Source organism: Ictalurus punctatus, unplaced genomic scaffold, assembly GCF_001660625.3.
Source record: "Ictalurus punctatus breed USDA103 unplaced genomic scaffold, Coco_2.0 tig00006821, whole genome shotgun sequence".
Taxonomy (NCBI): Eukaryota; Metazoa; Chordata; class Actinopteri; order Siluriformes; family Ictaluridae; genus Ictalurus; species Ictalurus punctatus.
Window position 1 is genome coordinate 14,139 of NW_026521121.1, and position 17,861 is coordinate 31,999.

Here is a 17,861-nt window from a genome sequence, read left to right on the forward strand (position 1 = left end):
TCGCTTACGGCCATACCACTCTGAAAAAGCCTGATCTCATCTGAACTCGGAAGCAAAGCAGAGTTGGGCCTGGTTAGTACTCGGTTGGGAGACTGAATGGGAATACTAGGTGCTGTAAGCTTTTTATTTGGATCAGTGTTTTCATGGCCTCTGCACAACATCCTGTTTTGGGATAAAGGTTGGACACAGGTTTGAAGGGGACCCAATCAATCAATCAATCAGTCAGTCAGTCTTTTGATTACACTATTTAAATAGGCCCCATTTGGGGTCAGCTTTCGCTTACGGCCATACCACTCTGAAAAAGCCTGATCTCATCTGAACTCGGAAGCAAAGCAGAGTTGGGCCTGGTTAGTACTCGGTTGGGAGACTGAATGGGAATACTAGGTGCTGTAAGCTTTTTATTTGGATCAGTGTTTTCATGGCCTCTGCACAACATCCTGTTTTGGGATAAAGGTTGGACACAGGTTTGAAGGGGACCCAATCAATCAATCAATCAGTCAGTCAGTCAGTCAGTCAGTCTTTTGATTACACTATTTAAATAGGCCCCATTTGGGGTCAGCTTTCGCTTACGGCCATACCACTCTGAAAAAGCCTGATCTCATCTGAACTCGGAAGCAAAGCAGAGTTGGGCCTGGTTAGTACTCGGTTGGGAGACTGAATGGGAATACTAGGTGCTGTAAGCTTTTTATTTGGATCAGTGTTTTCATGGCCTCTGCACAACATCCTGTTTTGGGATAAAGGTTGGACACAGGTTTGAAGGGGACCCAATCAATCAATCAGTCAGTCAGTCAGTCAGTCAGTCTTTTGATTACACTATTTAAATAGGCCCCATTTGGGGTCAGCTTTCGCTTACGGCCATACCACTCTGAAAAAGCCTGATCTCATCTGAACTCGGAAGCAAAGCAGAGTTGGGCCTGGTTAGTACTCGGTTGGGAGACTGAATGGGAATACTAGGTGCTGTAAGCTTTTTATTTGGATCAGTGTTTTCATGGCCTCTGCACAACATCCTGTTTTGGGATAAAGGTTGGACACAGGTTTGAAGGGGACCCAATCAATCAATCAGTCAGTCAGTCAGTCAGTCTTTTGATTACACTATTTAAATAGGCCCCATTTGGGGTCAGCTTTCGCTTACGGCCATACCACTCTGAAAAAGCCTGATCTCATCTGAACTCGGAAGCAAAGCAGAGTTGGGCCTGGTTAGTACTCGGTTGGGAGACTGAATGGGAATACTAGGTGCTGTAAGCTTTTTATTTGGATCAGTGTTTTCATGGCCTCTGCACAACATCCTGTTTTGGGATAAAGGTTGGACACAGGTTTGAAGGGGACCCAATCAATCAATCATCATCAGTCAGTCAGTCAGTCTTTTGATTACACTATTTAAATAGGCCCCATTTGGGGTCAGCTTTCGCTTACGGCCATACCACTCTGAAAAAGCCTGATCTCATCTGAACTCGGAAGCAAAGCAGAGTTGGGCCTGGTTAGTACTCGGTTGGGAGACTGAATGGGAATACTAGGTGCTGTAAGCTTTTTATTTGGATCAGTGTTTTCATGGCCTCTGCACAACATCCTGTTTTGGGATAAAGGTTGGACACAGGTTTGAAGGGGACCCAATCAATCAATCAGTCAGTCAGTCAGTCAGTCTTTTGATTACACTATTTAAATAGGCCCCATTTGGGGTCAGCTTTCGCTTACGGCCATACCACTCTGAAAAAGCCTGATCTCATCTGAACTCGGAAGCAAAGCAGAGTTGGGCCTGGTTAGTACTCGGTTGGGAGACTGAATGGGAATACTAGGTGCTGTAAGCTTTTTATTTGGATCAGTGTTTTCATGGCCTCTGCACAACATCCTGTTTTGGGATAAAGGTTGGACACAGGTTTGAAGGGGACCCAATCAATCAATCAGTCATCAGTCAGTCAGTCAGTCAGTTTTTGATTACACTATTTAAATAGGCCCCATTTGGGGTCAGCTTTCGCTTACGGCCATACCACTCTGAAAAAGCCTGATCTCATCTGAACTCGGAAGCAAAGCAGAGTTGGGCCTGGTTAGTACTCGGTTGGGAGACTGAATGGGAATACTAGGTGCTGTAAGCTTTTTATTTGGATCAGTGTTTTCATGGCCTCTGCACAACATCCTGTTTTGGGATAAAGGTTGGACACAGGTTTGAAGGGGACCCAATCAATCAATCAATCAGTCAGTCAGTCAGTCTTTTGATTACACTATTTAAATAGGCCCCATTTGGGGTCAGCTTTCGCTTACGGCCATACCACTCTGAAAAAGCCTGATCTCATCTGAACTCGGAAGCAAAGCAGAGTTGGGCCTGGTTAGTACTCGGTTGGGAGACTGAATGGGAATACTAGGTGCTGTAAGCTTTTTATTTGGATCAGTGTTTTCATGGCCTCTGCACAACATCCTGTTTTGGGATAAAGGTTGGACACAGGTTTGAAGGGGACCCAATCAATCAATCAGTCAGTCAGTCAGTCAGTCTTTTGATTACACTATTTAAATAGGCCCCATTTGGGGTCAGCTTTCGCTTACGGCCATACCACTCTGAAAAAGCCTGATCTCATCTGAACTCGGAAGCAAAGCAGAGTTGGGCCTGGTTAGTACTCGGTTGGGAGACTGAATGGGAATACTAGGTGCTGTAAGCTTTTTATTTGGATCAGTGTTTTCATGGCCTCTGCACAACATCCTGTTTTGGGATAAAGGTTGGACACAGGTTTGAAGGGGACCCAATCAATCAATCAGTCAGTCAGTCAGTCAGTCAGTCAGTTTTGATTACACTATTTAAATAGGCCCCATTTGGGGTCAGCTTTCGCTTACGGCCATACCACTCTGAAAAAGCCTGATCTCATCTGAACTCGGAAGCAAAGCAGAGTTGGGCCTGGTTAGTACTCGGTTGGGAGACTGAATGGGAATACTAGGTGCTGTAAGCTTTTTATTTGGATCAGTGTTTTCATGGCCTCTGCACAACATCCTGTTTTGGGATAAAGGTTGGACACAGGTTTGAAGGGGACCCAATCAATCAATCAATCAGTCAGTCAGTCAGTCTTTTGATTACACTATTTAAATAGGCCCCATTTGGGGTCAGCTTTCGCTTACGGCCATACCACTCTGAAAAAGCCTGATCTCATCTGAACTCGGAAGCAAAGCAGAGTTGGGCCTGGTTAGTACTCGGTTGGGAGACTGAATGGGAATACTAGGTGCTGTAAGCTTTTTATTTGGATCAGTGTTTTCATGGCCTCTGCACAACATCCTGTTTTGGGATAAAGGTTGGACACAGGTTTGAAGGGGACCCAATCAATCAATCATCAGTCAGTCAGTCAGTCAGTCTTTTGATTACACTATTTAAATAGGCCCCATTTGGGGTCAGCTTTCGCTTACGGCCATACCACTCTGAAAAAGCCTGATCTCATCTGAACTCGGAAGCAAAGCAGAGTTGGGCCTGGTTAGTACTCGGTTGGGAGACTGAATGGGAATACTAGGTGCTGTAAGCTTTTTATTTGGATCAGTGTTTTCATGGCCTCTGCACAACATCCTGTTTTGGGATAAAGGTTGGACACAGGTTTGAAGGGGACCCAATCAATCAATCAATCAGTCAGTCAGTCAGTCTTTTGATTACACTATTTAAATAGGCCCCATTTGGGGTCAGCTTTCGCTTACGGCCATACCACTCTGAAAAAGCCTGATCTCATCTGAACTCGGAAGCAAAGCAGAGTTGGGCCTGGTTAGTACTCGGTTGGGAGACTGAATGGGAATACTAGGTGCTGTAAGCTTTTTATTTGGATCAGTGTTTTCATGGCCTCTGCACAACATCCTGTTTTGGGATAAAGGTTGGACACAGGTTTGAAGGGGACCCAATCAATCAATCAGTCAGTCAGTCAGTCAGTCAGTCAGTCTTTTGATTACACTATTTAAATAGGCCCCATTTGGGGTCAGCTTTCGCTTACGGCCATACCACTCTGAAAAAGCCTGATCTCATCTGAACTCGGAAGCAAAGCAGAGTTGGGCCTGGTTAGTACTCGGTTGGGAGACTGAATGGGAATACTAGGTGCTGTAAGCTTTTTATTTGGATCAGTGTTTTCATGGCCTCTGCACAACATCCTGTTTTGGGATAAAGGTTGGACACAGGTTTGAAGGGGACCCAATCAATCAATCAATCAGTCAGTCAGTCTTTTGATTACACTATTTAAATAGGCCCCATTTGGGGTCAGCTTTCGCTTACGGCCATACCACTCTGAAAAAGCCTGATCTCATCTGAACTCGGAAGCAAAGCAGAGTTGGGCCTGGTTAGTACTCGGTTGGGAGACTGAATGGGAATACTAGGTGCTGTAAGCTTTTTATTTGGATCAGTGTTTTCATGGCCTCTGCACAACATCCTGTTTTGGGATAAAGGTTGGACACAGGTTTGAAGGGGACCCAATCAATCAATCAATCAGTCAGTCAGTCAGTCAGTCAGTTTTTGATTACACTATTTAAATAGGCCCCATTTGGGGTCAGCTTTCGCTTACGGCCATACCACTCTGAAAAAGCCTGATCTCATCTGAACTCGGAAGCAAAGCAGAGTTGGGCCTGGTTAGTACTCGGTTGGGAGACTGAATGGGAATACTAGGTGCTGTAAGCTTTTTATTTGGATCAGTGTTTTCATGGCCTCTGCACAACATCCTGTTTTGGGATAAAGGTTGGACACAGGTTTGAAGGGGACCCAATCAATCAATCAATCAGTCAGTCAGTCAGTCTTTTGATTACACTATTTAAATAGGCCCCATTTGGGGTCAGCTTTCGCTTACGGCCATACCACTCTGAAAAAGCCTGATCTCATCTGAACTCGGAAGCAAAGCAGAGTTGGGCCTGGTTAGTACTCGGTTGGGAGACTGAATGGGAATACTAGGTGCTGTAAGCTTTTTATTTGGATCAGTGTTTTCATGGCCTCTGCACAACATCCTGTTTTGGGATAAAGGTTGGACACAGGTTTGAAGGGGACCCAATCAATCAATCAGTCAGTCAGTCAGTCAGTCAGTCTTTTGATTACACTATTTAAATAGGCCCCATTTGGGGTCAGCTTTCGCTTACGGCCATACCACTCTGAAAAAGCCTGATCTCATCTGAACTCGGAAGCAAAGCAGAGTTGGGCCTGGTTAGTACTCGGTTGGGAGACTGAATGGGAATACTAGGTGCTGTAAGCTTTTTATTTGGATCAGTGTTTTCATGGCCTCTGCACAACATCCTGTTTTGGGATAAAGGTTGGACACAGGTTTGAAGGGGACCCAATCAATCAATCAATCAGTCAGTCAGTCAGTCTTTTGATTACACTATTTAAATAGGCCCCATTTGGGGTCAGCTTTCGCTTACGGCCATACCACTCTGAAAAAGCCTGATCTCATCTGAACTCGGAAGCAAAGCAGAGTTGGGCCTGGTTAGTACTCGGTTGGGAGACTGAATGGGAATACTAGGTGCTGTAAGCTTTTTATTTGGATCAGTGTTTTCATGGCCTCTGCACAACATCCTGTTTTGGGATAAAGGTTGGACACAGGTTTGAAGGGGACCCAATCAATCAATCAGTCAGTCAGTCAGTCAGTCAGTCTTTTGATTACACTATTTAAATAGGCCCCATTTGGGGTCAGCTTTCGCTTACGGCCATACCACTCTGAAAAAGCCTGATCTCATCTGAACTCGGAAGCAAAGCAGAGTTGGGCCTGGTTAGTACTCGGTTGGGAGACTGAATGGGAATACTAGGTGCTGTAAGCTTTTTATTTGGATCAGTGTTTTCATGGCCTCTGCACAACATCCTGTTTTGGGATAAAGGTTGGACACAGGTTTGAAGGGGACCCAATCAATCAATCAATCAGTCAGTCAGTCTTTTGATTACACTATTTAAATAGGCCCCATTTGGGGTCAGCTTTCGCTTACGGCCATACCACTCTGAAAAAGCCTGATCTCATCTGAACTCGGAAGCAAAGCAGAGTTGGGCCTGGTTAGTACTCGGTTGGGAGACTGAATGGGAATACTAGGTGCTGTAAGCTTTTTATTTGGATCAGTGTTTTCATGGCCTCTGCACAACATCCTGTTTTGGGATAAAGGTTGGACACAGGTTTGAAGGGGACCCAATCAATCAATCAATCAGTCAGTCAGTCAGTCAGTCAGTCAGTCTTTTGATTACACTATTTAAATAGGCCCCATTTGGGGTCAGCTTTCGCTTACGGCCATACCACTCTGAAAAAGCCTGATCTCATCTGAACTCGGAAGCAAAGCAGAGTTGGGCCTGGTTAGTACTCGGTTGGGAGACTGAATGGGAATACTAGGTGCTGTAAGCTTTTTATTTGGATCAGTGTTTTCATGGCCTCTGCACAACATCCTGTTTTGGGATAAAGGTTGGACACAGGTTTGAAGGGGACCCAATCAATCAATCAGTCAGTCAGTCAGTCAGTCAGTCAGTTTTTGATTACACTATTTAAATAGGCCCCATTTGGGGTCAGCTTTCGCTTACGGCCATACCACTCTGAAAAAGCCTGATCTCATCTGAACTCGGAAGCAAAGCAGAGTTGGGCCTGGTTAGTACTCGGTTGGGAGACTGAATGGGAATACTAGGTGCTGTAAGCTTTTTATTTGGATCAGTGTTTTCATGGCCTCTGCACAACATCCTGTTTTGGGATAAAGGTTGGACACAGGTTTGAAGGGGACCCAATCAATCAATCAATCAGTCAGTCAGTCTTTTGATTACACTATTTAAATAGGCCCCATTTGGGGTCAGCTTTCGCTTACGGCCATACCACTCTGAAAAAGCCTGATCTCATCTGAACTCGGAAGCAAAGCAGAGTTGGGCCTGGTTAGTACTCGGTTGGGAGACTGAATGGGAATACTAGGTGCTGTAAGCTTTTTATTTGGATCAGTGTTTTCATGGCCTCTGCACAACATCCTGTTTTGGGATAAAGGTTGGACACAGGTTTGAAGGGGACCCAATCAATCAATCAGTCAGTCAGTCAGTCAGTCAGTCTTTTGATTACACTATTTAAATAGGCCCCATTTGGGGTCAGCTTTCGCTTACGGCCATACCACTCTGAAAAAGCCTGATCTCATCTGAACTCGGAAGCAAAGCAGAGTTGGGCCTGGTTAGTACTCGGTTGGGAGACTGAATGGGAATACTAGGTGCTGTAAGCTTTTTATTTGGATCAGTGTTTTCATGGCCTCTGCACAACATCCTGTTTTGGGATAAAGGTTGGACACAGGTTTGAAGGGGACCCAATCAATCAATCAGTCAGTCAGTCAGTTTTGATTACACTATTTAAATAGGCCCCATTTGGGGTCAGCTTTCGCTTACGGCCATACCACTCTGAAAAAGCCTGATCTCATCTGAACTCGGAAGCAAAGCAGAGTTGGGCCTGGTTAGTACTCGGTTGGGAGACTGAATGGGAATACTAGGTGCTGTAAGCTTTTTATTTGGATCAGTGTTTTCATGGCCTCTGCACAACATCCTGTTTTGGGATAAAGGTTGGACACAGGTTTGAAGGGGACCCAATCAATCAATCAATCAGTCAGTCAGTCTTTTGATTACACTATTTAAATAGGCCCCATTTGGGGTCAGCTTTCGCTTACGGCCATACCACTCTGAAAAAGCCTGATCTCATCTGAACTCGGAAGCAAAGCAGAGTTGGGCCTGGTTAGTACTCGGTTGGGAGACTGAATGGGAATACTAGGTGCTGTAAGCTTTTTATTTGGATCAGTGTTTTCATGGCCTCTGCACAACATCCTGTTTTGGGATAAAGGTTGGACACAGGTTTGAAGGGGACCCAATCAATCAATCAGTCAGTCAGTCAGTCAGTCAGTCAGTCTTTTGATTACACTATTTAAATAGGCCCCATTTGGGGTCAGCTTTCGCTTACGGCCATACCACTCTGAAAAAGCCTGATCTCATCTGAACTCGGAAGCAAAGCAGAGTTGGGCCTGGTTAGTACTCGGTTGGGAGACTGAATGGGAATACTAGGTGCTGTAAGCTTTTTATTTGGATCAGTGTTTTCATGGCCTCTGCACAACATCCTGTTTTGGGATAAAGGTTGGACACAGGTTTGAAGGGGACCCAATCAATCAATCAGTCAGTCAGTCAGTCTTTTGATTACACTATTTAAATAGGCCCCATTTGGGGTCAGCTTTCGCTTACGGCCATACCACTCTGAAAAAGCCTGATCTCATCTGAACTCGGAAGCAAAGCAGAGTTGGGCCTGGTTAGTACTCGGTTGGGAGACTGAATGGGAATACTAGGTGCTGTAAGCTTTTTATTTGGATCAGTGTTTTCATGGCCTCTGCACAACATCCTGTTTTGGGATAAAGGTTGGACACAGGTTTGAAGGGGACCCAATCAATCAATCAGTCAGTCAGTCAGTCAGTCAGTTTTTGATTACACTATTTAAATAGGCCCCATTTGGGGTCAGCTTTCGCTTACGGCCATACCACTCTGAAAAAGCCTGATCTCATCTGAACTCGGAAGCAAAGCAGAGTTGGGCCTGGTTAGTACTCGGTTGGGAGACTGAATGGGAATACTAGGTGCTGTAAGCTTTTTATTTGGATCAGTGTTTTCATGGCCTCTGCACAACATCCTGTTTTGGGATAAAGGTTGGACACAGGTTTGAAGGGGACCCAATCAATCAATCAGTCAGTCAGTCAGTCAGTCAGTCAGTCTTTTGATTACACTATTTAAATAGGCCCCATTTGGGGTCAGCTTTCGCTTACGGCCATACCACTCTGAAAAAGCCTGATCTCATCTGAACTCGGAAGCAAAGCAGAGTTGGGCCTGGTTAGTACTCGGTTGGGAGACTGAATGGGAATACTAGGTGCTGTAAGCTTTTTATTTGGATCAGTGTTTTCATGGCCTCTGCACAACATCCTGTTTTGGGATAAAGGTTGGACACAGGTTTGAAGGGGACCCAATCAATCAATCAATCAGTCAGTCAGTCAGTCTTTTGATTACACTATTTAAATAGGCCCCATTTGGGGTCAGCTTTCGCTTACGGCCATACCACTCTGAAAAAGCCTGATCTCATCTGAACTCGGAAGCAAAGCAGAGTTGGGCCTGGTTAGTACTCGGTTGGGAGACTGAATGGGAATACTAGGTGCTGTAAGCTTTTTATTTGGATCAGTGTTTTCATGGCCTCTGCACAACATCCTGTTTTGGGATAAAGGTTGGACACAGGTTTGAAGGGGACCCAATCAATCAATCAGTCAGTCAGTCAGTCAGTCAGTCTTTTGATTACACTATTTAAATAGGCCCCATTTGGGGTCAGCTTTCGCTTACGGCCATACCACTCTGAAAAAGCCTGATCTCATCTGAACTCGGAAGCAAAGCAGAGTTGGGCCTGGTTAGTACTCGGTTGGGAGACTGAATGGGAATACTAGGTGCTGTAAGCTTTTTATTTGGATCAGTGTTTTCATGGCCTCTGCACAACATCCTGTTTTGGGATAAAGGTTGGACACAGGTTTGAAGGGGACCCAATCAATCAATCAATCAGTCAGTCAGTCTTTTGATTACACTATTTAAATAGGCCCCATTTGGGGTCAGCTTTCGCTTACGGCCATACCACTCTGAAAAAGCCTGATCTCATCTGAACTCGGAAGCAAAGCAGAGTTGGGCCTGGTTAGTACTCGGTTGGGAGACTGAATGGGAATACTAGGTGCTGTAAGCTTTTTATTTGGATCAGTGTTTTCATGGCCTCTGCACAACATCCTGTTTTGGGATAAAGGTTGGACACAGGTTTGAAGGGGACCCAATCAATCAATCAATCAGTCAGTCAGTCAGTCAGTCAGTCAGTTTTTGATTACACTATTTAAATAGGCCCCATTTGGGGTCAGCTTTCGCTTACGGCCATACCACTCTGAAAAAGCCTGATCTCATCTGAACTCGGAAGCAAAGCAGAGTTGGGCCTGGTTAGTACTCGGTTGGGAGACTGAATGGGAATACTAGGTGCTGTAAGCTTTTTATTTGGATCAGTGTTTTCATGGCCTCTGCACAACATCCTGTTTTGGGATAAAGGTTGGACACAGGTTTGAAGGGGACCCAATCAATCAATCAGTCAGTCAGTCAGTCAGTCAGTCTTTTGATTACACTATTTAAATAGGCCCCATTTGGGGTCAGCTTTCGCTTACGGCCATACCACTCTGAAAAAGCCTGATCTCATCTGAACTCGGAAGCAAAGCAGAGTTGGGCCTGGTTAGTACTCGGTTGGGAGACTGAATGGGAATACTAGGTGCTGTAAGCTTTTTATTTGGATCAGTGTTTTCATGGCCTCTGCACAACATCCTGTTTTGGGATAAAGGTTGGACACAGGTTTGAAGGGGACCCAATCAATCAATCAATCAGTCAGTCAGTCAGTCTTTTGATTACACTATTTAAATAGGCCCCATTTGGGGTCAGCTTTCGCTTACGGCCATACCACTCTGAAAAAGCCTGATCTCATCTGAACTCGGAAGCAAAGCAGAGTTGGGCCTGGTTAGTACTCGGTTGGGAGACTGAATGGGAATACTAGGTGCTGTAAGCTTTTTATTTGGATCAGTGTTTTCATGGCCTCTGCACAACATCCTGTTTTGGGATAAAGGTTGGACACAGGTTTGAAGGGGACCCAATCAATCAATCAGTCAGTCAGTCAGTCAGTCAGTCTTTTGATTACACTATTTAAATAGGCCCCATTTGGGGTCAGCTTTCGCTTACGGCCATACCACTCTGAAAAAGCCTGATCTCATCTGAACTCGGAAGCAAAGCAGAGTTGGGCCTGGTTAGTACTCGGTTGGGAGACTGAATGGGAATACTAGGTGCTGTAAGCTTTTTATTTGGATCAGTGTTTTCATGGCCTCTGCACAACATCCTGTTTTGGGATAAAGGTTGGACACAGGTTTGAAGGGGACCCAATCAATCAATCAATCAGTCAGTCAGTCAGTCTTTTGATTACACTATTTAAATAGGCCCCATTTGGGGTCAGCTTTCGCTTACGGCCATACCACTCTGAAAAAGCCTGATCTCATCTGAACTCGGAAGCAAAGCAGAGTTGGGCCTGGTTAGTACTCGGTTGGGAGACTGAATGGGAATACTAGGTGCTGTAAGCTTTTTATTTGGATCAGTGTTTTCATGGCCTCTGCACAACATCCTGTTTTGGGATAAAGGTTGGACACAGGTTTGAAGGGGACCCAATCAATCAATCAGTCAGTCAGTCAGTCAGTCAGTTTTTGATTACACTATTTAAATAGGCCCCATTTGGGGTCAGCTTTCGCTTACGGCCATACCACTCTGAAAAAGCCTGATCTCATCTGAACTCGGAAGCAAAGCAGAGTTGGGCCTGGTTAGTACTCGGTTGGGAGACTGAATGGGAATACTAGGTGCTGTAAGCTTTTTATTTGGATCAGTGTTTTCATGGCCTCTGCACAACATCCTGTTTTGGGATAAAGGTTGGACACAGGTTTGAAGGGGACCCAATCAATCAATCAGTCAGTCAGTCAGTCAGTCTTTTGATTACACTATTTAAATAGGCCCCATTTGGGGTCAGCTTTCGCTTACGGCCATACCACTCTGAAAAAGCCTGATCTCATCTGAACTCGGAAGCAAAGCAGAGTTGGGCCTGGTTAGTACTCGGTTGGGAGACTGAATGGGAATACTAGGTGCTGTAAGCTTTTTATTTGGATCAGTGTTTTCATGGCCTCTGCACAACATCCTGTTTTGGGATAAAGGTTGGACACAGGTTTGAAGGGGACCCAATCAATCAATCAGTCAGTCAGTCAGTCAGTTTGATTACACTATTTAAATAGGCCCCATTTGGGGTCAGCTTTCGCTTACGGCCATACCACTCTGAAAAAGCCTGATCTCATCTGAACTCGGAAGCAAAGCAGAGTTGGGCCTGGTTAGTACTCGGTTGGGAGACTGAATGGGAATACTAGGTGCTGTAAGCTTTTTATTTGGATCAGTGTTTTCATGGCCTCTGCACAACATCCTGTTTTGGGATAAAGGTTGGACACAGGTTTGAAGGGGACCCAATCAATCAATCAATCAGTCAGTCAGTCTTTTGATTACACTATTTAAATAGGCCCCATTTGGGGTCAGCTTTCGCTTACGGCCATACCACTCTGAAAAAGCCTGATCTCATCTGAACTCGGAAGCAAAGCAGAGTTGGGCCTGGTTAGTACTCGGTTGGGAGACTGAATGGGAATACTAGGTGCTGTAAGCTTTTTATTTGGATCAGTGTTTTCATGGCCTCTGCACAACATCCTGTTTTGGGATAAAGGTTGGACACAGGTTTGAAGGGGACCCAATCAATCAATCAGTCAGTCAGTCAGTCAGTCAGTCAGTTTTGATTACACTATTTAAATAGGCCCCATTTGGGGTCAGCTTTCGCTTACGGCCATACCACTCTGAAAAAGCCTGATCTCATCTGAACTCGGAAGCAAAGCAGAGTTGGGCCTGGTTAGTACTCGGTTGGGAGACTGAATGGGAATACTAGGTGCTGTAAGCTTTTTATTTGGATCAGTGTTTTCATGGCCTCTGCACAACATCCTGTTTTGGGATAAAGGTTGGACACAGGTTTGAAGGGGACCCAATCAATCAATCAATCAGTCAGTCAGTCTTTTGATTACACTATTTAAATAGGCCCCATTTGGGGTCAGCTTTCGCTTACGGCCATACCACTCTGAAAAAGCCTGATCTCATCTGAACTCGGAAGCAAAGCAGAGTTGGGCCTGGTTAGTACTCGGTTGGGAGACTGAATGGGAATACTAGGTGCTGTAAGCTTTTTATTTGGATCAGTGTTTTCATGGCCTCTGCACAACATCCTGTTTTGGGATAAAGGTTGGACACAGGTTTGAAGGGGACCCAATCAATCAATCAATCAGTCAGTCAGTCAGTCAGTCAGTTGATTACACTATTTAAATAGGCCCCATTTGGGGTCAGCTTTCGCTTACGGCCATACCACTCTGAAAAAGCCTGATCTCATCTGAACTCGGAAGCAAAGCAGAGTTGGGCCTGGTTAGTACTCGGTTGGGAGACTGAATGGGAATACTAGGTGCTGTAAGCTTTTTATTTGGATCAGTGTTTTCATGGCCTCTGCACAACATCCTGTTTTGGGATAAAGGTTGGACACAGGTTTGAAGGGGACCCAATCAATCAATCAGTCAGTCAGTCAGTCAGTCAGTCTTTTGATTACACTATTTAAATAGGCCCCATTTGGGGTCAGCTTTCGCTTACGGCCATACCACTCTGAAAAAGCCTGATCTCATCTGAACTCGGAAGCAAAGCAGAGTTGGGCCTGGTTAGTACTCGGTTGGGAGACTGAATGGGAATACTAGGTGCTGTAAGCTTTTTATTTGGATCAGTGTTTTCATGGCCTCTGCACAACATCCTGTTTTGGGATAAAGGTTGGACACAGGTTTGAAGGGGACCCAATCAATCAATCAATCAGTCAGTCAGTCAGTCTTTTGATTACACTATTTAAATAGGCCCCATTTGGGGTCAGCTTTCGCTTACGGCCATACCACTCTGAAAAAGCCTGATCTCATCTGAACTCGGAAGCAAAGCAGAGTTGGGCCTGGTTAGTACTCGGTTGGGAGACTGAATGGGAATACTAGGTGCTGTAAGCTTTTTATTTGGATCAGTGTTTTCATGGCCTCTGCACAACATCCTGTTTTGGGATAAAGGTTGGACACAGGTTTGAAGGGGACCCAATCAATCAATCAGTCAGTCAGTCAGTCAGTCAGTCTTTGATTACACTATTTAAATAGGCCCCATTTGGGGTCAGCTTTCGCTTACGGCCATACCACTCTGAAAAAGCCTGATCTCATCTGAACTCGGAAGCAAAGCAGAGTTGGGCCTGGTTAGTACTCGGTTGGGAGACTGAATGGGAATACTAGGTGCTGTAAGCTTTTTATTTGGATCAGTGTTTTCATGGCCTCTGCACAACATCCTGTTTTGGGATAAAGGTTGGACACAGGTTTGAAGGGGACCCAATCAATCAATCAATCAGTCAGTCAGTCTTTTGATTACACTATTTAAATAGGCCCCATTTGGGGTCAGCTTTCGCTTACGGCCATACCACTCTGAAAAAGCCTGATCTCATCTGAACTCGGAAGCAAAGCAGAGTTGGGCCTGGTTAGTACTCGGTTGGGAGACTGAATGGGAATACTAGGTGCTGTAAGCTTTTTATTTGGATCAGTGTTTTCATGGCCTCTGCACAACATCCTGTTTTGGGATAAAGGTTGGACACAGGTTTGAAGGGGACCCAATCAATCAATCAATCAGTCAGTCAGTCAGTCAGTCAGTTTTGATTACACTATTTAAATAGGCCCCATTTGGGGTCAGCTTTCGCTTACGGCCATACCACTCTGAAAAAGCCTGATCTCATCTGAACTCGGAAGCAAAGCAGAGTTGGGCCTGGTTAGTACTCGGTTGGGAGACTGAATGGGAATACTAGGTGCTGTAAGCTTTTTATTTGGATCAGTGTTTTCATGGCCTCTGCACAACATCCTGTTTTGGGATAAAGGTTGGACACAGGTTTGAAGGGGACCCAATCAATCAATCATCAGTCAGTCAGTCAGTCTTTTGATTACACTATTTAAATAGGCCCCATTTGGGGTCAGCTTTCGCTTACGGCCATACCACTCTGAAAAAGCCTGATCTCATCTGAACTCGGAAGCAAAGCAGAGTTGGGCCTGGTTAGTACTCGGTTGGGAGACTGAATGGGAATACTAGGTGCTGTAAGCTTTTTATTTGGATCAGTGTTTTCATGGCCTCTGCACAACATCCTGTTTTGGGATAAAGGTTGGACACAGGTTTGAAGGGGACCCAATCAATCATCATCAGTCAGTCAGTCAGTCAGTCTTTTGATTACACTATTTAAATAGGCCCCATTTGGGGTCAGCTTTCGCTTACGGCCATACCACTCTGAAAAAGCCTGATCTCATCTGAACTCGGAAGCAAAGCAGAGTTGGGCCTGGTTAGTACTCGGTTGGGAGACTGAATGGGAATACTAGGTGCTGTAAGCTTTTTATTTGGATCAGTGTTTTCATGGCCTCTGCACAACATCCTGTTTTGGGATAAAGGTTGGACACAGGTTTGAAGGGGACCCAATCAATCAATCAGTCAGTCAGTCAGTCAGTCTTTTGATTACACTATTTAAATAGGCCCCATTTGGGGTCAGCTTTCGCTTACGGCCATACCACTCTGAAAAAGCCTGATCTCATCTGAACTCGGAAGCAAAGCAGAGTTGGGCCTGGTTAGTACTCGGTTGGGAGACTGAATGGGAATACTAGGTGCTGTAAGCTTTTTATTTGGATCAGTGTTTTCATGGCCTCTGCACAACATCCTGTTTTGGGATAAAGGTTGGACACAGGTTTGAAGGGGACCCAATCAATCAATCAGTCAGTCAGTCAGTTTTGATTACACTATTTAAATAGGCCCCATTTGGGGTCAGCTTTCGCTTACGGCCATACCACTCTGAAAAAGCCTGATCTCATCTGAACTCGGAAGCAAAGCAGAGTTGGGCCTGGTTAGTACTCGGTTGGGAGACTGAATGGGAATACTAGGTGCTGTAAGCTTTTTATTTGGATCAGTGTTTTCATGGCCTCTGCACAACATCCTGTTTTGGGATAAAGGTTGGACACAGGTTTGAAGGGGACCCAATCAATCAATCAATCAGTCAGTCAGTCAGTCTTTTGATTACACTATTTAAATAGGCCCCATTTGGGGTCAGCTTTCGCTTACGGCCATACCACTCTGAAAAAGCCTGATCTCATCTGAACTCGGAAGCAAAGCAGAGTTGGGCCTGGTTAGTACTCGGTTGGGAGACTGAATGGGAATACTAGGTGCTGTAAGCTTTTTATTTGGATCAGTGTTTTCATGGCCTCTGCACAACATCCTGTTTTGGGATAAAGGTTGGACACAGGTTTGAAGGGGACCCAATCAATCAATCAGTCAGTCAGTCAGTCAGTCAGTTTTGATTACACTATTTAAATAGGCCCCATTTGGGGTCAGCTTTCGCTTACGGCCATACCACTCTGAAAAAGCCTGATCTCATCTGAACTCGGAAGCAAAGCAGAGTTGGGCCTGGTTAGTACTCGGTTGGGAGACTGAATGGGAATACTAGGTGCTGTAAGCTTTTTATTTGGATCAGTGTTTTCATGGCCTCTGCACAACATCCTGTTTTGGGATAAAGGTTGGACACAGGTTTGAAGGGGACCCAATCAATCAATCAATCAGTCAGTCAGTCAGTCTTTTGATTACACTATTTAAATAGGCCCCATTTGGGGTCAGCTTTCGCTTACGGCCATACCACTCTGAAAAAGCCTGATCTCATCTGAACTCGGAAGCAAAGCAGAGTTGGGCCTGGTTAGTACTCGGTTGGGAGACTGAATGGGAATACTAGGTGCTGTAAGCTTTTTATTTGGATCAGTGTTTTCATGGCCTCTGCACAACATCCTGTTTTGGGATAAAGGTTGGACACAGGTTTGAAGGGGACCCAATCAATCAATCAGTCAGTCAGTCAGTCAGTCAGTCTTTTGATTACACTATTTAAATAGGCCCCATTTGGGGTCAGCTTTCGCTTACGGCCATACCACTCTGAAAAAGCCTGATCTCATCTGAACTCGGAAGCAAAGCAGAGTTGGGCCTGGTTAGTACTCGGTTGGGAGACTGAATGGGAATACTAGGTGCTGTAAGCTTTTTATTTGGATCAGTGTTTTCATGGCCTCTGCACAACATCCTGTTTTGGGATAAAGGTTGGACACAGGTTTGAAGGGGACCCAATCAATCAATCAATCAGTCAGTCAGTCTTTTGATTACACTATTTAAATAGGCCCCATTTGGGGTCAGCTTTCGCTTACGGCCATACCACTCTGAAAAAGCCTGATCTCATCTGAACTCGGAAGCAAAGCAGAGTTGGGCCTGGTTAGTACTCGGTTGGGAGACTGAATGGGAATACTAGGTGCTGTAAGCTTTTTATTTGGATCAGTGTTTTCATGGCCTCTGCACAACATCCTGTTTTGGGATAAAGGTTGGACACAGGTTTGAAGGGGACCCAATCAATCAATCAGTCATCAGTCAGTCAGTCAGTCAGTTTTGATTACACTATTTAAATAGGCCCCATTTGGGGTCAGCTTTCGCTTACGGCCATACCACTCTGAAAAAGCCTGATCTCATCTGAACTCGGAAGCAAAGCAGAGTTGGGCCTGGTTAGTACTCGGTTGGGAGACTGAATGGGAATACTAGGTGCTGTAAGCTTTTTATTTGGATCAGTGTTTTCATGGCCTCTGCACAACATCCTGTTTTGGGATAAAGGTTGGACACAGGTTTGAAGGGGACCCAATCAATCAATCAGTCAGTCAGTCAGTCAGTCTTTTGATTACACTATTTAAATAGGCCCCATTTGGGGTCAGCTTTCGCTTACGGCCATACCACTCTGAAAAAGCCTGATCTCATCTGAACTCGGAAGCAAAGCAGAGTTGGGCCTGGTTAGTACTCGGTTGGGAGACTGAATGGGAATACTAGGTGCTGTAAGCTTTTTATTTGGATCAGTGTTTTCATGGCCTCTGCACAACATCCTGTTTTGGGATAAAGGTTGGACACAGGTTTGAAGGGGACCCAATCAATCAATCAATCAGTCAGTCAGTCTTTTGATTACACTATTTAAATAGGCCCCATTTGGGGTCAGCTTTCGCTTACGGCCATACCACTCTGAAAAAGCCTGATCTCATCTGAACTCGGAAGCAAAGCAGAGTTGGGCCTGGTTAGTACTCGGTTGGGAGACTGAATGGGAATACTAGGTGCTGTAAGCTTTTTATTTGGATCAGTGTTTTCATGGCCTCTGCACAACATCCTGTTTTGGGATAAAGGTTGGACACAGGTT

The 17,861-nt window shown here is 45.0% G+C and overlaps 64 non-coding genes across 64 annotated transcripts; all 64 read left to right on the top strand.

Moving 5' to 3' along the window:
- The first annotated feature begins 2 nt into the window (after positions 1–2).
- LOC128631462 (5S ribosomal RNA) lies at positions 3–121 on the top strand. The gene has a single exon (XR_008395632.1). It is a non-coding gene; the product is annotated as a 5S ribosomal RNA (ribosomal RNA).
- A 156-nt stretch (positions 122–277) lies between these two features.
- On the top strand, positions 278–396 carry LOC128631212 (5S ribosomal RNA). The gene has a single exon (XR_008395386.1). It is a non-coding gene; the product is annotated as a 5S ribosomal RNA (ribosomal RNA).
- A 168-nt stretch (positions 397–564) lies between these two features.
- Positions 565–683, top strand: LOC128631213 (5S ribosomal RNA). The gene has a single exon (XR_008395387.1). It is a non-coding gene; the product is annotated as a 5S ribosomal RNA (ribosomal RNA).
- Positions 684–847: 164 nt separating this feature from the next.
- LOC128631214 (5S ribosomal RNA) lies at positions 848–966 on the top strand. The gene has a single exon (XR_008395388.1). It is a non-coding gene; the product is annotated as a 5S ribosomal RNA (ribosomal RNA).
- A 160-nt stretch (positions 967–1,126) lies between these two features.
- On the top strand, positions 1,127–1,245 carry LOC128631215 (5S ribosomal RNA). The gene has a single exon (XR_008395389.1). It is a non-coding gene; the product is annotated as a 5S ribosomal RNA (ribosomal RNA).
- A 162-nt stretch (positions 1,246–1,407) lies between these two features.
- On the top strand, positions 1,408–1,526 carry LOC128631216 (5S ribosomal RNA). The gene has a single exon (XR_008395390.1). It is a non-coding gene; the product is annotated as a 5S ribosomal RNA (ribosomal RNA).
- A 160-nt stretch (positions 1,527–1,686) lies between these two features.
- LOC128631218 (5S ribosomal RNA) lies at positions 1,687–1,805 on the top strand. The gene has a single exon (XR_008395392.1). It is a non-coding gene; the product is annotated as a 5S ribosomal RNA (ribosomal RNA).
- A 166-nt stretch (positions 1,806–1,971) lies between these two features.
- LOC128631219 (5S ribosomal RNA) lies at positions 1,972–2,090 on the top strand. Its single transcript, XR_008395393.1, has one exon. It is a non-coding gene; the product is annotated as a 5S ribosomal RNA (ribosomal RNA).
- A 160-nt stretch (positions 2,091–2,250) lies between these two features.
- Positions 2,251–2,369, top strand: LOC128631220 (5S ribosomal RNA). Its single transcript, XR_008395394.1, has one exon. It is a non-coding gene; the product is annotated as a 5S ribosomal RNA (ribosomal RNA).
- Positions 2,370–2,529: 160 nt separating this feature from the next.
- On the top strand, positions 2,530–2,648 carry LOC128631221 (5S ribosomal RNA). Its single transcript, XR_008395395.1, has one exon. It is a non-coding gene; the product is annotated as a 5S ribosomal RNA (ribosomal RNA).
- Positions 2,649–2,814: 166 nt separating this feature from the next.
- On the top strand, positions 2,815–2,933 carry LOC128631222 (5S ribosomal RNA). The gene has a single exon (XR_008395396.1). It is a non-coding gene; the product is annotated as a 5S ribosomal RNA (ribosomal RNA).
- Positions 2,934–3,093: 160 nt separating this feature from the next.
- On the top strand, positions 3,094–3,212 carry LOC128631223 (5S ribosomal RNA). The gene has a single exon (XR_008395397.1). It is a non-coding gene; the product is annotated as a 5S ribosomal RNA (ribosomal RNA).
- Positions 3,213–3,375: 163 nt separating this feature from the next.
- Positions 3,376–3,494, top strand: LOC128631224 (5S ribosomal RNA). The gene has a single exon (XR_008395398.1). It is a non-coding gene; the product is annotated as a 5S ribosomal RNA (ribosomal RNA).
- Positions 3,495–3,654: 160 nt separating this feature from the next.
- LOC128631225 (5S ribosomal RNA) lies at positions 3,655–3,773 on the top strand. Its single transcript, XR_008395399.1, has one exon. It is a non-coding gene; the product is annotated as a 5S ribosomal RNA (ribosomal RNA).
- A 168-nt stretch (positions 3,774–3,941) lies between these two features.
- Positions 3,942–4,060, top strand: LOC128631226 (5S ribosomal RNA). Its single transcript, XR_008395400.1, has one exon. It is a non-coding gene; the product is annotated as a 5S ribosomal RNA (ribosomal RNA).
- Positions 4,061–4,216: 156 nt separating this feature from the next.
- On the top strand, positions 4,217–4,335 carry LOC128631227 (5S ribosomal RNA). Its single transcript, XR_008395401.1, has one exon. It is a non-coding gene; the product is annotated as a 5S ribosomal RNA (ribosomal RNA).
- A 167-nt stretch (positions 4,336–4,502) lies between these two features.
- On the top strand, positions 4,503–4,621 carry LOC128631229 (5S ribosomal RNA). The gene has a single exon (XR_008395403.1). It is a non-coding gene; the product is annotated as a 5S ribosomal RNA (ribosomal RNA).
- Positions 4,622–4,781: 160 nt separating this feature from the next.
- Positions 4,782–4,900, top strand: LOC128631230 (5S ribosomal RNA). The gene has a single exon (XR_008395404.1). It is a non-coding gene; the product is annotated as a 5S ribosomal RNA (ribosomal RNA).
- Positions 4,901–5,064: 164 nt separating this feature from the next.
- LOC128631231 (5S ribosomal RNA) lies at positions 5,065–5,183 on the top strand. Its single transcript, XR_008395405.1, has one exon. It is a non-coding gene; the product is annotated as a 5S ribosomal RNA (ribosomal RNA).
- Positions 5,184–5,343: 160 nt separating this feature from the next.
- LOC128631232 (5S ribosomal RNA) lies at positions 5,344–5,462 on the top strand. Its single transcript, XR_008395406.1, has one exon. It is a non-coding gene; the product is annotated as a 5S ribosomal RNA (ribosomal RNA).
- A 164-nt stretch (positions 5,463–5,626) lies between these two features.
- Positions 5,627–5,745, top strand: LOC128631233 (5S ribosomal RNA). The gene has a single exon (XR_008395407.1). It is a non-coding gene; the product is annotated as a 5S ribosomal RNA (ribosomal RNA).
- A 156-nt stretch (positions 5,746–5,901) lies between these two features.
- LOC128631234 (5S ribosomal RNA) lies at positions 5,902–6,020 on the top strand. Its single transcript, XR_008395408.1, has one exon. It is a non-coding gene; the product is annotated as a 5S ribosomal RNA (ribosomal RNA).
- Positions 6,021–6,192: 172 nt separating this feature from the next.
- LOC128631235 (5S ribosomal RNA) lies at positions 6,193–6,311 on the top strand. Its single transcript, XR_008395409.1, has one exon. It is a non-coding gene; the product is annotated as a 5S ribosomal RNA (ribosomal RNA).
- Positions 6,312–6,478: 167 nt separating this feature from the next.
- Positions 6,479–6,597, top strand: LOC128631236 (5S ribosomal RNA). Its single transcript, XR_008395410.1, has one exon. It is a non-coding gene; the product is annotated as a 5S ribosomal RNA (ribosomal RNA).
- A 156-nt stretch (positions 6,598–6,753) lies between these two features.
- Positions 6,754–6,872, top strand: LOC128631237 (5S ribosomal RNA). The gene has a single exon (XR_008395411.1). It is a non-coding gene; the product is annotated as a 5S ribosomal RNA (ribosomal RNA).
- Positions 6,873–7,036: 164 nt separating this feature from the next.
- Positions 7,037–7,155, top strand: LOC128631238 (5S ribosomal RNA). The gene has a single exon (XR_008395412.1). It is a non-coding gene; the product is annotated as a 5S ribosomal RNA (ribosomal RNA).
- A 154-nt stretch (positions 7,156–7,309) lies between these two features.
- On the top strand, positions 7,310–7,428 carry LOC128631240 (5S ribosomal RNA). The gene has a single exon (XR_008395414.1). It is a non-coding gene; the product is annotated as a 5S ribosomal RNA (ribosomal RNA).
- Positions 7,429–7,584: 156 nt separating this feature from the next.
- On the top strand, positions 7,585–7,703 carry LOC128631241 (5S ribosomal RNA). The gene has a single exon (XR_008395415.1). It is a non-coding gene; the product is annotated as a 5S ribosomal RNA (ribosomal RNA).
- Positions 7,704–7,871: 168 nt separating this feature from the next.
- LOC128631242 (5S ribosomal RNA) lies at positions 7,872–7,990 on the top strand. Its single transcript, XR_008395416.1, has one exon. It is a non-coding gene; the product is annotated as a 5S ribosomal RNA (ribosomal RNA).
- Positions 7,991–8,146: 156 nt separating this feature from the next.
- Positions 8,147–8,265, top strand: LOC128631243 (5S ribosomal RNA). The gene has a single exon (XR_008395417.1). It is a non-coding gene; the product is annotated as a 5S ribosomal RNA (ribosomal RNA).
- A 163-nt stretch (positions 8,266–8,428) lies between these two features.
- Positions 8,429–8,547, top strand: LOC128631244 (5S ribosomal RNA). The gene has a single exon (XR_008395418.1). It is a non-coding gene; the product is annotated as a 5S ribosomal RNA (ribosomal RNA).
- Positions 8,548–8,715: 168 nt separating this feature from the next.
- LOC128631245 (5S ribosomal RNA) lies at positions 8,716–8,834 on the top strand. Its single transcript, XR_008395419.1, has one exon. It is a non-coding gene; the product is annotated as a 5S ribosomal RNA (ribosomal RNA).
- A 160-nt stretch (positions 8,835–8,994) lies between these two features.
- LOC128631246 (5S ribosomal RNA) lies at positions 8,995–9,113 on the top strand. The gene has a single exon (XR_008395420.1). It is a non-coding gene; the product is annotated as a 5S ribosomal RNA (ribosomal RNA).
- A 164-nt stretch (positions 9,114–9,277) lies between these two features.
- On the top strand, positions 9,278–9,396 carry LOC128631247 (5S ribosomal RNA). The gene has a single exon (XR_008395421.1). It is a non-coding gene; the product is annotated as a 5S ribosomal RNA (ribosomal RNA).
- Positions 9,397–9,552: 156 nt separating this feature from the next.
- Positions 9,553–9,671, top strand: LOC128631248 (5S ribosomal RNA). The gene has a single exon (XR_008395422.1). It is a non-coding gene; the product is annotated as a 5S ribosomal RNA (ribosomal RNA).
- Positions 9,672–9,842: 171 nt separating this feature from the next.
- Positions 9,843–9,961, top strand: LOC128631249 (5S ribosomal RNA). The gene has a single exon (XR_008395423.1). It is a non-coding gene; the product is annotated as a 5S ribosomal RNA (ribosomal RNA).
- A 164-nt stretch (positions 9,962–10,125) lies between these two features.
- On the top strand, positions 10,126–10,244 carry LOC128631251 (5S ribosomal RNA). Its single transcript, XR_008395425.1, has one exon. It is a non-coding gene; the product is annotated as a 5S ribosomal RNA (ribosomal RNA).
- A 160-nt stretch (positions 10,245–10,404) lies between these two features.
- Positions 10,405–10,523, top strand: LOC128631252 (5S ribosomal RNA). The gene has a single exon (XR_008395426.1). It is a non-coding gene; the product is annotated as a 5S ribosomal RNA (ribosomal RNA).
- A 164-nt stretch (positions 10,524–10,687) lies between these two features.
- Positions 10,688–10,806, top strand: LOC128631253 (5S ribosomal RNA). Its single transcript, XR_008395427.1, has one exon. It is a non-coding gene; the product is annotated as a 5S ribosomal RNA (ribosomal RNA).
- Positions 10,807–10,966: 160 nt separating this feature from the next.
- LOC128631254 (5S ribosomal RNA) lies at positions 10,967–11,085 on the top strand. The gene has a single exon (XR_008395428.1). It is a non-coding gene; the product is annotated as a 5S ribosomal RNA (ribosomal RNA).
- Positions 11,086–11,248: 163 nt separating this feature from the next.
- LOC128631255 (5S ribosomal RNA) lies at positions 11,249–11,367 on the top strand. The gene has a single exon (XR_008395429.1). It is a non-coding gene; the product is annotated as a 5S ribosomal RNA (ribosomal RNA).
- A 160-nt stretch (positions 11,368–11,527) lies between these two features.
- On the top strand, positions 11,528–11,646 carry LOC128631256 (5S ribosomal RNA). The gene has a single exon (XR_008395430.1). It is a non-coding gene; the product is annotated as a 5S ribosomal RNA (ribosomal RNA).
- Positions 11,647–11,803: 157 nt separating this feature from the next.
- Positions 11,804–11,922, top strand: LOC128631257 (5S ribosomal RNA). The gene has a single exon (XR_008395431.1). It is a non-coding gene; the product is annotated as a 5S ribosomal RNA (ribosomal RNA).
- Positions 11,923–12,078: 156 nt separating this feature from the next.
- Positions 12,079–12,197, top strand: LOC128631258 (5S ribosomal RNA). Its single transcript, XR_008395432.1, has one exon. It is a non-coding gene; the product is annotated as a 5S ribosomal RNA (ribosomal RNA).
- A 166-nt stretch (positions 12,198–12,363) lies between these two features.
- LOC128631259 (5S ribosomal RNA) lies at positions 12,364–12,482 on the top strand. Its single transcript, XR_008395433.1, has one exon. It is a non-coding gene; the product is annotated as a 5S ribosomal RNA (ribosomal RNA).
- Positions 12,483–12,638: 156 nt separating this feature from the next.
- LOC128631260 (5S ribosomal RNA) lies at positions 12,639–12,757 on the top strand. Its single transcript, XR_008395434.1, has one exon. It is a non-coding gene; the product is annotated as a 5S ribosomal RNA (ribosomal RNA).
- A 164-nt stretch (positions 12,758–12,921) lies between these two features.
- Positions 12,922–13,040, top strand: LOC128631262 (5S ribosomal RNA). The gene has a single exon (XR_008395436.1). It is a non-coding gene; the product is annotated as a 5S ribosomal RNA (ribosomal RNA).
- A 164-nt stretch (positions 13,041–13,204) lies between these two features.
- On the top strand, positions 13,205–13,323 carry LOC128631263 (5S ribosomal RNA). Its single transcript, XR_008395437.1, has one exon. It is a non-coding gene; the product is annotated as a 5S ribosomal RNA (ribosomal RNA).
- A 160-nt stretch (positions 13,324–13,483) lies between these two features.
- On the top strand, positions 13,484–13,602 carry LOC128631264 (5S ribosomal RNA). The gene has a single exon (XR_008395438.1). It is a non-coding gene; the product is annotated as a 5S ribosomal RNA (ribosomal RNA).
- A 163-nt stretch (positions 13,603–13,765) lies between these two features.
- LOC128631265 (5S ribosomal RNA) lies at positions 13,766–13,884 on the top strand. Its single transcript, XR_008395439.1, has one exon. It is a non-coding gene; the product is annotated as a 5S ribosomal RNA (ribosomal RNA).
- A 156-nt stretch (positions 13,885–14,040) lies between these two features.
- On the top strand, positions 14,041–14,159 carry LOC128631266 (5S ribosomal RNA). The gene has a single exon (XR_008395440.1). It is a non-coding gene; the product is annotated as a 5S ribosomal RNA (ribosomal RNA).
- Positions 14,160–14,325: 166 nt separating this feature from the next.
- On the top strand, positions 14,326–14,444 carry LOC128631267 (5S ribosomal RNA). Its single transcript, XR_008395441.1, has one exon. It is a non-coding gene; the product is annotated as a 5S ribosomal RNA (ribosomal RNA).
- A 159-nt stretch (positions 14,445–14,603) lies between these two features.
- Positions 14,604–14,722, top strand: LOC128631268 (5S ribosomal RNA). Its single transcript, XR_008395442.1, has one exon. It is a non-coding gene; the product is annotated as a 5S ribosomal RNA (ribosomal RNA).
- A 162-nt stretch (positions 14,723–14,884) lies between these two features.
- On the top strand, positions 14,885–15,003 carry LOC128631269 (5S ribosomal RNA). Its single transcript, XR_008395443.1, has one exon. It is a non-coding gene; the product is annotated as a 5S ribosomal RNA (ribosomal RNA).
- Positions 15,004–15,163: 160 nt separating this feature from the next.
- On the top strand, positions 15,164–15,282 carry LOC128631270 (5S ribosomal RNA). The gene has a single exon (XR_008395444.1). It is a non-coding gene; the product is annotated as a 5S ribosomal RNA (ribosomal RNA).
- Positions 15,283–15,436: 154 nt separating this feature from the next.
- Positions 15,437–15,555, top strand: LOC128631271 (5S ribosomal RNA). The gene has a single exon (XR_008395445.1). It is a non-coding gene; the product is annotated as a 5S ribosomal RNA (ribosomal RNA).
- Positions 15,556–15,715: 160 nt separating this feature from the next.
- On the top strand, positions 15,716–15,834 carry LOC128631273 (5S ribosomal RNA). Its single transcript, XR_008395447.1, has one exon. It is a non-coding gene; the product is annotated as a 5S ribosomal RNA (ribosomal RNA).
- Positions 15,835–15,996: 162 nt separating this feature from the next.
- LOC128631274 (5S ribosomal RNA) lies at positions 15,997–16,115 on the top strand. The gene has a single exon (XR_008395448.1). It is a non-coding gene; the product is annotated as a 5S ribosomal RNA (ribosomal RNA).
- Positions 16,116–16,275: 160 nt separating this feature from the next.
- LOC128631275 (5S ribosomal RNA) lies at positions 16,276–16,394 on the top strand. Its single transcript, XR_008395449.1, has one exon. It is a non-coding gene; the product is annotated as a 5S ribosomal RNA (ribosomal RNA).
- Positions 16,395–16,558: 164 nt separating this feature from the next.
- On the top strand, positions 16,559–16,677 carry LOC128631276 (5S ribosomal RNA). Its single transcript, XR_008395450.1, has one exon. It is a non-coding gene; the product is annotated as a 5S ribosomal RNA (ribosomal RNA).
- Positions 16,678–16,833: 156 nt separating this feature from the next.
- On the top strand, positions 16,834–16,952 carry LOC128631277 (5S ribosomal RNA). Its single transcript, XR_008395451.1, has one exon. It is a non-coding gene; the product is annotated as a 5S ribosomal RNA (ribosomal RNA).
- Positions 16,953–17,117: 165 nt separating this feature from the next.
- On the top strand, positions 17,118–17,236 carry LOC128631278 (5S ribosomal RNA). Its single transcript, XR_008395452.1, has one exon. It is a non-coding gene; the product is annotated as a 5S ribosomal RNA (ribosomal RNA).
- Positions 17,237–17,396: 160 nt separating this feature from the next.
- LOC128631279 (5S ribosomal RNA) lies at positions 17,397–17,515 on the top strand. The gene has a single exon (XR_008395453.1). It is a non-coding gene; the product is annotated as a 5S ribosomal RNA (ribosomal RNA).
- Positions 17,516–17,671: 156 nt separating this feature from the next.
- LOC128631280 (5S ribosomal RNA) lies at positions 17,672–17,790 on the top strand. Its single transcript, XR_008395454.1, has one exon. It is a non-coding gene; the product is annotated as a 5S ribosomal RNA (ribosomal RNA).
- The last annotated feature ends 71 nt before the right edge of the window (positions 17,791–17,861 follow it).